A 12,732-nucleotide genomic window follows, 5' to 3' on the forward strand; every position below is an offset into this window, starting at 1 on the left:
TTTTCCCGGAGGAATCATTCCAGTAGTGCAAATATGTATAGATACAGAGTAGCACCACAAAACTGTCTGTGTAAATCAGATGTATAGTTGGGCTACATGACAGGACATAAAGGACACATTGCACCACGGTGTCGAATAATATACAAACCTCTTTTTGCAGGACATGGGGTGAAATTACAAAAGGCAGGACTGACACAAAATGATCCAAACCCTTCTGTGCACTTTGTTAAACTGCCTGCACCTGAACTGTAGATTCATCCTCTTGAGAGTTATTGCCTTGTTGAAGCAAGATTACAGCCAAATCAGATAAAACAAAGCCTGTGCCACGAGCGGCCCTGTGTGTTGAGCGAGTGTGTATTTATCTGTGAGTATTTGTACCTGCAAAGGACACAGCTGAGTTCCAGAGCAGGATGTGTACTACACCTCACCGATTCGTGTTTGAGGCCGAGTGTCAATGACAAGCTCACCTCACACACTCAGCCTCTGTGCAGCTGCAGAGTAACGCAGCCCAACCTTGCCTTATTTGCCAGCATTGTTATAATGAAAAATACATGCCGTGGTGGGGGGTCGTGCATGTTTGTGCGCTCGTTTGAGTGCGAGTGCATGTATGCGTGCGTCTGTTTGCGTGCTGGTAGGTGTGTTATACCTGTGGCCACGCGTCGTCCATGTTAATGAGGATATAAGGGCTCCTGTTCCTCAAGGTTACCCACACCACAGGGATTTCATACCTCCTGCTTCCTCATTCCATATGCTATGAATACATCAGTGGACACCCACAGATTAAATTGATCTAAATACATATGGGTTTCTATTTGTGCGAATAGATACATGTATACCCACATGTGTGTTTGACACACTCTAATTTTATTATATATATAAAAAAATTTCAGACATTCGGACTCTCGGATGAAGTGGTTAAAGTTTGGTGGTCAAATGTCAAAGGTTATGATCACAGTAAGCTCAAAAAATATTTTTATGGATATACATTTATTAGTGCTGGGGGAATAAATCCATACAGTGTAGTATCGTAATACTTTGCACTGTTACACCCACCGGAAATATTGATATTTTATTAGATATTAGATACAGAGAAAACTTACATTAAATCGTCTCAAATGAAAAAGCGTCCAACACTGGAAACACTTAGCTTGCTAATTAGCAAGCTAATGCTAATTAGCAAGCTAATTAGGACTGCAACATCCTTCCATCTAAAAAAACTAAAATAAAATCATTGACTGCCTGGTGATTGTAATAGATGATTTTACGTTATGCAGCCGATTTCAGCTTGTGGTGACTAAATGGTTGCCCAGAACTTGAGGGTGTTGCACACTCACTGCCACATTTGAGCTCGCCGGGTAGAAAGCTGCAATCACTCTCAGAGAGACGGTTGAAGCTTTGCAATAATTGCTGCTAATTTATAAATGCAGGAGTTTGAATGAGTCTTTGTAATTGGACGAAACATGAGAGGACTCGACCAAACTGGCTGTCTGCTGGTTGTCTGTCAAGAGTGTATATCCCCAAATATGAAACTATTCTTTAGCACCAGGTTACATAGCATGCAGAAACAATTATGTGACAGTGTTGCTATGAAGTGTTCAGTTGCCAACTGGGACTTAGAAAACATCCTGGCATTGCTTCGTCCATTCCACAGTCGCTGCTCTATGGCTGCCTCTTTAAGCCCTGCAGAACGCTTCCAAGGAGAGATTGCCATGCTTGAGCTAATCTCAGAACCCAGAACCAAATCTTTCGCTGTGGCAAGCTACTGGTTGTCTGTCAGGAGAGATTCTGCTCCCTCTACCTTCACATCCGAACTGACCAGGCATGACCTCCTCCCCTTCAACCGAAGACCCATCTAAAGCCAAGAGTCTCTCCTGCCTTTGTCACTGTGTCTCTTCAAAACGCTGTAATCCAAATTGATAGGAGGGATGAGGAAGGCCTTAAATGGATGCCGAAAAAACCTTTTCCAACTTTTGAATTGTTTTTCCACTCAGCTCTCTCAGTTTCTTGTGGACATAACTGGAGCAGAGGGTGCTCAACAAGACAGTTTCCAGTGGTGCTGCTGTCAAAGTTGTATAATGTACAGAGCAGCAGCAAGTGAGTGTGTTACATTGTGCTCTCTGTTTGATTGCCCTCTTTCTACAGGTATGGTAGACTGCAGGTTCAGTTCGGGAACTGTCTGTTTTGGGGATTCGTTTTATTGGTCAAGCACACTTGAGCTGAACAGGCTGTGTCTCGCAGCTCATGTATCTGTGGTGTGTATTTGAAGGGAGTTTTTCCCTCGTGACTGTGACAGTCTGATTAGGAAGTACTGGATACATTTGTTCAGGAGCTGTTCTGCGTTGGTTTATCATGTTAAGAGGATGCGAGCGGGATTGATAGCGGCGAGGTAACCAGTGGACACCAGGTTACTCTCCCGCATATGGAGCTATTTTCTCAGCTTAGGAATTTTGTTGTGTGAAGATTGAACAAGAAATTTGGTCCAAGAATGAGGCTGATGTGTCCATATTGCTGATGCACAAGAAATGCTGGAGCAAAGAAATATTGAGTTTTTAGCTTCCAGCTGCATTCATTCAAATGTATCCATCATTCAGTCAGCGGGAGGGGGAGGACTGCATGCAGAGACATTATATGGGAGGCATTATTTCTCACTACTGGATAACAGAGTCTGTTTCACAAAAGCAGATCTTAGGTGGTGAGTAACCGGCCCTACAGAGACATGGATTATGTGAACTGCGGACTTTGACGCATCTCTACCCCCTAGTCTCTTCACATACTAACATGATGCACACGCTGCCCGCTGTCCTTAAACTTTGCAGCATTTATTTTTCTGTCCGTCCCACACGACTCAAGCAGGGCTCACTTTTTCACACCTCTCTCCAATCGCCCGTTCATCAGTGTAAAATACCTCACCCCTGCAGACAGAGACAGATGGAGGGAGCAGCACCAGCCCCCTGCTCAGCTCCAGTGATTTATGCCACAGTAGCAAAGACACACATGCACGCACACACACACCTATGCATCCACACATACTGTATGCATGTGATCATACATCAGCAGATGAGGTCGAATGCATGAATATACACACACACACACACACTCAGAGCTGAATGCATGACGGCACCTGTCTTGTGTTAATGCTAAATGCCACAACTCGAGGGCTTTTTAAAAGGACATGTGCATCTTTGAAGCAGTGGCAACAGAGTCTGACATCATTTGTCCCTTTCTATGACAGTTAAAGAGGAACAGGCTGCAAGCACATTCTTCCTCCTTATTCCTCCTGACTGAGGTGTCAGACCATAAAAAGCTATGTTATACTCGGCGGCAACACTTCACTGCTAGATGGAATATCGGGCTCTCTTTCTATTAAATGCCAAGCGAGCAAACAGAGTGAATTTTTAAGGGCAGATAATGAGCATATAACGCTGCAGCAGAAAAAGAGTGAGAGGAAGCAGTCAGCTGTTTGTGTGTTTGTTTATGCTGTGTTGTGGTCTGGGGCTCGGAGCTGTTATGCTGTTGCAACAAGGACATGGTTGCTGTACATGAGGCAACGATTTGCGAGTAAGGTCATTGCAGTCCTCTTCTCATCACCCCTCCCTCCAACCATGCACACGCACATATGCAGACGCGCACACAGGCACCTTTATATTATTAATTCTGTTTTGTCGAGGGGTGGAGAGGTAAGAGGGAGCGTGGAGTGCAGAGATGGGCTTGGGATGATGAGGAGAAGGGTTGTGGAGGATGTGCAGGGAAGGGGACAGAGGTTGGAAAGTAGCAGTCGGCAGACAAGTAGAATAGAGGAGATGTGAGCTGATGGTGGAGTGAAGTGAGGTAAAATGGCAAGAAGCGAGGTCGAGCAGTGGTAGAGGGGAAATCGTTTATACTGCAGCCCAGGTAAGGGTGACCTGTTTGTCTCTGTCGACCTCCGCTACTCCCCTGATGTCTCTATAATAGACCCGTGAAGCACGCAAGCACGACAACACAATGCAACCGCCCATAGTAACAGAGGCCCAGAGGCACACTTAAGCGCCGTTCCACCATGATAACTTTGGGGAATTCAGAGAAATTTCAGCTAATGAATTTAAAATCACCATTTGAAAAATACCAAACTCTCTGGGGTTGCTTTGACTGATACAGCATGCATTTCAAAGTAGCTAATGGCATGGCTTTACTGGTTATAATATCAGCCTGTTAGTTGGTTATTTACTTTGTTTGGTTAGTTGGTCGACCACTTTGGTTTGGAAATAACTAAAAATAGATACCATGCTTAGACTACCGTGACATTTGCTGTCTCCAGATGATGTGTGTATTTTTCTCCAACTCAGTGTGACAACAAGCTATTGGCTGGACCAGGCTGAACTTTGACTTTGTTGATTCTGTGACCTTTAATCTGGCACCAACGTGAGGTTGACATTTAGAGTATTTAGTTAAATGTCTTATGCACTAACAACCAAAGACATGCATGTTAGGTTGATTGGTTATTCTAAATTGGTAGTAAGGTGTGGATGTTGGCGTGGTTTGCTGTCTCTCTGTGTTAGTCCTGTGATGGGCTAGTAATGAAAAAGTCACACTAAGGAAAATAGTGGTTGGCGACTACTGCACAATGAACATGAATTCTTGTTGCCTTTGAAATGGTTGCTTCAATGACAGGAGCATGACTTGTCTTAACTTCCTGTTAGTTGCCATCTTCAAAGTGTCTTTGGAGTGTCAAAATGGCAACAAAACAGAGTCAGTTTGCAGTTTGCATAGGGTTAAGTTGGGAGTTATACACAATATGTTTGTGATAACTTTTAAAATGCACATCAGTTGCAAATCTGTTACAACACAAATATTAACCAGAAATACGAAAATTCCTCCACAGATGGCGACATAGTTGCTGCAGGATGGTGATTTAACTACAAAATGACATAGACGGTCAACAACCGTGTTTGCATTTAGCAATACAACCCGAAAAGCTTTATGTCCCCCCGTTGCTCTCAGTCCCTAAATCACGACTCACATCATGCAATCTACTTCATTGGTGGTCTTTAAATCCAGGTTAAAAACTCATTTTTATTCGCTGGCTTTTGACTGAGTGGGTAACTGGCACTGTTGTTTTATTGTTATGTATTTATTGTATTTATTGTTCTTATTCTACTGTTTATAGTTCTACCGTACGGCACTTTGGACAGCCTTGTGTTGTTTTTAAGGTGCTGTATAAATAAATTATGGTACTTTATGGTATGGAATACCATAAACCAGTTTGCAACAAATTGCAATGTTTCCCATTTCACAAAGTGACACGTTGCAGAAAAGTTGCACCCACTGGTGCAGCTGCCTGCGATTGGTCTCAGTTGACAGTAAATTGAAGGAAATCCCCAGACAGCCCCAGATTTTTTTTTGTTGTTGTCGCAAGGAGGTTTCCATTTAACTCTAATATGACTGAGCCATAACCAGGTTCCACTAATAATTTGATGCAGGTTAAGTGGAGTTAGTTTTTGGACTAGATTAGATCAATGGTAATATGTGACTCTTCACCAGATTAACACTTGAACTGGATTAATACTTTTTTATTTATGACCACAAAAGCTGCCAACAGTCCCCTCAGCTGTATTTTGTTTAGAACCTACAAGTAACAGCTAGCATGCTGACAAGCTAAGCAGAAATGGTGAACATGTCAGAACTGTCACATTATTTGCGCTAAACAACAGCATGTCAGCATGAATACAGTGTAAATACAGCATCACGGAGTTGCTAGTAGAGCTGCACACTCGAAGTCTTGTTTCCCATTAATGGCTGTCCAAACACAGATGTTGCTACATCCTGTCAAAAATATGTCTATTTAGCCAAACAGCAGAATTTTTTTTTTTTGCAAAAAACATCACTGACATGTTTGTCAACCATCAAAGAGCAGAAGCTTTTGCACCATTGTTCAGTGACTGCAAAGAGGGGAATGCACCGTAGAGTAAAAATGCCGACACTCTATGACAAACAAACGCCACAGACTGTTGACTTATAACTATCTAAGAGTATCCAGCAGTGGGTTTTTCCTTAAGGCAGTAGCTATAGATCTAGCTGGAACTTGAAATCAAAGTAAGCCAGGCAGCCAGGTGTTTTTGATTTGTTTCTCTGCCCACTTCCTCCTCCCGTTTCTCATTTTTATCATTGTCCTCTCCACATGATACCCACCCCACACCCCCCCCGCAATGAAATCATCTCAGTGAAGATCCATTTTATTACTTTGATTCTGAAATAACACAGAGCGCAGTGGCAAAGTTGAAAATGAGCACAGATGACAAGTAGAAAAAGACAGAGGGTGAGAAGCAAGAAAGGCGAGGAGGAAAGCTTGGCCTGGAGCTATGGAAAGTTGTAATAGATGTTATGTGAGCAGCAGGAGAATAAAAAGCATGTGGGCGTTTATATGGAATTAAGATTTGGGTAGTCATTACCATATTGTCTAAGACTTTGGTGCTTTTTATAAGCCTGCATTAGTTTTTCTCGAATTACATCTACAAATAACACACCCAGGTATACAGTTACACACTTCAAAGAACAATAGGCAATAGGGGGAAGTAATCATAAGAAATATATATCTATATATAAAATGTAGTGTGGCTAAAATACGGTGTGTGAGAGAAGAACTCTGCCAGCCTTTTACAGAGAAATGAAAAAAGTTAGTCCACCCTTTAGCTCCAGACAAAACCAGGTCAAAAGCTTAACCCTGCAGATCCACAACAAAAGAAAGAAGGTCTCTGTTTATCAGCCGGCGAGTTCAGCTAGAAACAGCAAGTAAAGACACTGACCCTACAAAAGTGCCAGCTGCAGTGTTATACTAATCCTGGTGGTAATCGAGACTGAAGTGACAGCTGGCCTGGAAAAATGAAAGGTTTCTTCTACACTGGTGTTCAGGTCGAGTAGCGCCTCACTGTCACCCGGAGCTGTCACCTGAAAACTAATGAGCTGCCGCCACGAATCTGCCCATGTCCCACTTTACTGTCAGTTACGAGCAACATGTCACCCTGATGTGTAAGTCAGACACACAAGACAAAGAACACAAATACAAAAAAGATAAACGCAGTATAATTCAGTATATTGTTGATAGATGTTTGCTTTCACATGCAAATCTTTTTGGAAATGTGCTTGTTTTTGTTTTTTTGGGTGACAGAAACAGATATGGTTCCTCCGGTTTTCCCTCTTTGTGCTCAGCTAAGCCGGTGCTGGTCGTAGTTTCATATTTATTGCAGAAAGTCAACTGTAAATCTCTCAGAAAGAAAAATAAAAGTTTAACAAAACTTTTAAGTGAGGGGACATGAAAGGTTGGATTGGACTGAAATTTATTTACTGCTGTTTTGTGCTTGTTGCTCTTAGTGATAAATTACCTTTGTAAGGTCACCGAGTAGCAAACTGCGTGCTACCTACAATCATAGACTGTATTTAAAAGATGGATGTTTCCACTCTGACATCACTCTTTGATTTGTCAAGCTCTGAACTGTTGACTTTAATGTCACGGCCCTCTCTGTCATGTTTTTTTATACCAGACACAAGAGAGTGGAGGATTTAACTGAGACACAATTCCAGCGATGTGTTCATGTTGCAGCCCTCAAATTATTTAGTGTCTGTTTTACAAAATAGACATTAGTTCATTTTAATAAGACTTCAAAATGAGCAAAAAATGCAGGTTGAAAGCATTACTGTGTTGGCTCTAGTTTCATTTATTTATTTAAACCTGAGTCCTGTGCCAGTCAGTGGGATTTGAGGTTTAGCACGGTAACTTTTCAGTTGTTAGTTTTACTTCCTTTTATAATGTCTTAATTAGTTTCAGCTGTGTCTTGGTTCACCCTCCTTGTGTACTGTGCTCTTCTCTGCATGCAAGGAATTTTTTTTGGTTTTGTTTTTTTAAAGAGCATCCAACGTCTTTGTCTTTCCCAGTAGAGCATTAGTAAGAAAAGTAGATTCTTAACAAGTTTATTCCTGATTCATCTATTTATACCTGTTGACCTTGTGTCGAATTTTTTTTGCCTGAACATGTGTTTACATTTTGATTTGTATATTTTTTTCTTGTTGTCAGACAGTTAAACCCTAATGTAACCTGTCAGATTTTCCTGTGTTAATGACAGAGCTGTGAATACTGATCGGTCTGTTAACGTCCAGAGTCAGCTTCTTTGTCAGCTTCCTGGCTTCGGATAGGCTCGACTTCATGAATATAGGAGGTCTCTTCTAGTCTTACTGACTAAAGCGTACACATATTCAAACAGAGCCTTTAATACTTTTCCTTTGACACAAATTAGTCTCCAGCACCTTTTGCTCCTTTCAGTGTGGATTATGTGTTTAACCCCTTCATATTTTTGTATCAAAATCTGTCTTTCTGCTGCCAGCAGACCAGGCCATGCTTGTTATTGGTCAGATGTTGCCAACACGACCACTCTCATGAAAGCACTCATAGCTGGATTGGGAAACCCTGGATTGACTTATTGAGTTGATAACCACCTCTGTGTGACCACTTACCCTGATTGCGGTCGTTAGCGTAAGTAGAGCCAGATAACGAGAAGACTTCCTGCATATGTTTAACTTGCTTTATCGTACAGGCCACTAGATGAACAAGGCGTCCAATATTATGTGATTCAAACAAGTCGTGTTACTACAAAATGTGTTTGTAATCAACTGCACAGTGACTCTCGGCAGCAATTTCTGATCGATACTGTCACAGCTAAGGTTTCCTTTGATTTAGATACCGAATTAGTTATTTATATGTAGTTAGAACATATTGATGCTGTAAATGGAAAGCAAACCTGTGTTAGACAACAGTATACAATGCAAATGCTTCATTGTGAGTACAGGTAATTATTTAAGACTTTCATGGTACCTGCTAGGGCTGGGCCATATCATACCGTGCGTATCACGGTAATACCGGTATAATGTTAGGCAATGATAAGAAAATGAAATATCGCGATGGAATATGAGTAAAACGTGCATGCACAGTACCTTTGTTTACATACGCACATGGCGGAAAAAGCATGGCGGCGACGCAGAATGAGAAGGGCGAAAGTGGATCGTTGAATGAAACAGATGAACCAGAATTGGTTTGTAAAAATGCTGCAACTTCAGTGGTGTGGGACTGGTTTAGCTTTCATCCATCTGATACACAACAAAGCACTATTTTTGGTAGAGCATGCTAGCGGGCCGTCATTATTACCGTGTTTTTCGGAAAATACGGCACACTTAAAATCAATCCTTTGATTTTTCTGAAAAATCGACAGTGCCCCTTATAACTCTGTGTGCCTTATGTATGAATTCTGGTTGTGTTTACTGACCTCGAACAGTTTTTATGTTGTACACGGCCCTCGAAAATCTGTCAGAAATGTTTTAGTACGACTTTCGTAAGCTATGAAGCCGCACCGCTTGATGGATTGTTGGAACATTACAGCTACCGGAGGCAGGAGCCTCGCAGAGTAATACGTACTGTGCTTCAACATAATATTACCGTATTGTGTGTGTATAACCTCTTTTTAAGTTTTGTGGATATTTTACATGGTTATGTTGAGGATATGTCGGCCAATTTCCACTGGAAATGTCTTTTGGTTAAACTGTCAGCAAGGAATTTGCATTTGCACTGTTAAATTTTTATATAACTTTAATGCACATAAAAAAAACAGCTGCTTGTTTAAGTGAAAATACATTGATGGGGTTTTTTGCACTAATAAAGTTGTGGAGTTGTAAAGTATTTTGTCTAGTGTCAATTATATCGTCAGTTTATATCGTTATCGCAAATTTTCAAATGTATATGGTGATAAATATTTTTTGGCCATATTGCCCTGCCCTATACAAAAATATAGCTTGGTGCTAATGAGAAATAGCTGCAGATCAAATTTAGTCCATTTCTAAGCCAGATGTTTCGTTTCTATGACAGAAAGCTTCTCAGTTTTAAAACAAAAACGTGTTTTTCCTTGAGCCCACTGTTTGAAGCATCTTTTGTTTCACAGGAGTACAGCACTTTTTCTGTAGTGTCTCTGAAGCATCTCTTGCTTTACATTAATCTTGTCTTCTGGAGTTTCTTTACAGTAATGGTGGTTTATTGTTCTTTCAGCTTATGAAGTGTCTCCTGCCATTTGTTTACAACGTTGTTCTTTGAAAAACCCAAAGAAAAAAAACGTTATTGTTTGTATGTACATGCTGCAGGAAAAATGTAATTCTACCTTTGTAGATCAATAAAAACCATTGTATTCTAATGTATTCCACTCACTATTCTAATCTATCCTTTCCCATTAGCAAACATATGGGCATGCTGACTGCAATGGCTGTTATGTAATTAATAGTCATGGCGGTGCAATTAAAATTGGGAGACTTTATGCGCTTGCTGATTAAGATATTTAAAGCATGAAGTACCCAAGGCTCTTATTTTTGTGCAAGTTTCTGCTGCGTATCTTCTTGTTTATACTCGTTCGTCTTTTGTTTCCTCGAGCAAATGTGTGTTTGTGTGAGAAATGAGTGCTGCCTCTGTGTTTATGAGTGAGGCAAGCGTATGTATGTGGCGGGGAACAGTTTTTAACACTTATCCTTGACTTTTCCTTTACCCGCATGCAATTAATTACTGCCCGGAATAACGGCCCTGGGATCAGCTGCTGCTGCACTAATGAAAACACATCAGTGTAAATGCAAGGCCAGCCGGAGTGTTGTCGTGCGGCGCTTTGAGACCCTGCACCGCCATCCATTTGCAATGACAATCATTATCGCGTGAAAGCAGTGGTCTCCAACTCTATTGCAGAGGGATTGTGTGTGTTCACAGTCCCACAGTAATCCATATTCACTTTCTTAATTGGCTCAATTAGTTCACTCAGATACTGTATGAATTTTACACTCTGCCTATCCCCAGATAAAGTCCAGTTAACGTATTACTGGGCAGAGGTTACAAATTGGGTTCCCAGTGGTAAGGCTTAATACGCGGAGGATTTAAAGTCTTTTAGGTGGTTGAGTGAGCTAAAAACTGTATTGCTTACACTGTAATGAGGGAACGCAAGCATTTTGGCCTCACCGTTTAATCTCATGGGAGTCGCATACCCATGGGAATTCACACACAGAAGCACACTCACATGACATATCAAACAATGATAGCAACACAATGGGAGGTAAATATGCTTATGATAACATTGATGGAGACCCTTTGATTCACTTAACATCCATTCTGTGGAGAATATATATCTTTTCAAACCTCGTGCTCACACACACACAACCACAATAAGACTTTATCAAGTCAGTGTTGGTGTGTGGATGAAGTTAGTCATGTTAAACGGTAAAGCTTAATGTTTATTCTCGTTTAATGTCTGAGTAAGTTACTGCACGGTCGGGAAATGGGAAACAAATGAGGTCGTTTATCGATAACTTCAAATCACGGTGATATGCACTCATCTAACCGTAACTGTCGTCCGCCTACCCGAACGTTACCCCAACCTTAAAACATGACATCACAGGGGCTTGCTTTTTGCCCTTCGTGTTGAGTACGCACATTATGTCCCCACAACATGAGTAAAATGTCACGGGGGCTCGTGCACACACCACGACGTCAGACAAATGAGGCAGTTGCATTACTGTCTGTGTAGCGTATGGAGGGCGTGTATCGATCTGGAGCAGAAGCTCGTTCATCAGTGTGGTTAAGCAAAATACCATTAAGGCTCAGGAGAAATTGTGTACACACATGGCCTGCAACCCCACACAAGCTTTTTATGCTTTTCTTTGTCAGAAACAAACCGCTGCTCAAACTGCTTTCCCATTTCCCGTTCCTTTAGCCCTGTTTCAAGGCTCCACAAAACCGAATCTGCGGGACGGCGGTGGTGCGGCTCTGGAGAACGTCGCGTATTTCTTCGACCGTGCTGCTTGTGGGGTCTGACAGGTGAACTGGGAACGGCTGGGTGATTCAGCACTACAGGGTCAGGATCTATGATAATGCACCACAGGGAACATTTCCATAAAATGAGCCCAGTACATCTTCTTTAGAGGCCCTCTTGAGGAATGAAGATGAGGACACACAGATAAAGAGAGGTGAAAGAAATAAGATCAAGGGAGATTTCGAGAATGGGGAAGCAAGCATAAAGGAGTAGGATGGAGGAGAGCTCTGACGATGGTAATAATGAGAGAGAAAATTTAATGGGAAACACAAAGAAGTGAGAGAGACAGAGGTGATGTTAGTGCAGTGCACACAGAAGTTTGTGCTCCCTCTGCAGTGCTTGTGAACCCTCCTAGCTGTGGTGAGCACTTGTGCTTTCATATCAGCCCCCTGCTGCAACTGTAAAAAGAGACAATAGGGAGCAAGATTTTTTTTTTTTTGTGCGTATGTACTTACGTGTTTGTGTGTATATGTGACAGCACGTCTGCAGCACTTTGTTGGGAATCTAATAACAAATTGTCATGCTGGCTCTTGATTTGTATGGGTAAAAAGAAGCCATAATGAGCCCCATAATGCGAGCTATTTGGCGTGCCATTCAAAGCAAGCTGCCATGTCTGTCAATCAGGGGAACTTTCAAGTCTCTCCATGACAAGCCTGGCTTTTGTCCTGAAGTCTTGAATAATAAAGTGACAATGAAATGACAAGACGTGCGCACACACCCACCTCATCTGTGAAACAATCAGGATTCTGTGGCGTCTTGCAGCGGGGAAAACGTCTGGACTGAGCGCGTGATTATTTTCACGTCCGCTGCTGCTCGAGCTGGTTCCACATGGCACACGCGTGTGAAATTGGTGAGTAGATTACATGCGCGGTCTGTG

The sequence above is a fragment of the Rhamphochromis longiceps genome, linkage group LG11, assembly GCF_057381845.1.
Source record: "Rhamphochromis longiceps isolate RC_006_pf linkage group LG11, R_longiceps_female_GT1.1, whole genome shotgun sequence".
NCBI lineage: Eukaryota > Metazoa > Chordata > Actinopteri > Cichliformes > Cichlidae > Rhamphochromis > Rhamphochromis longiceps.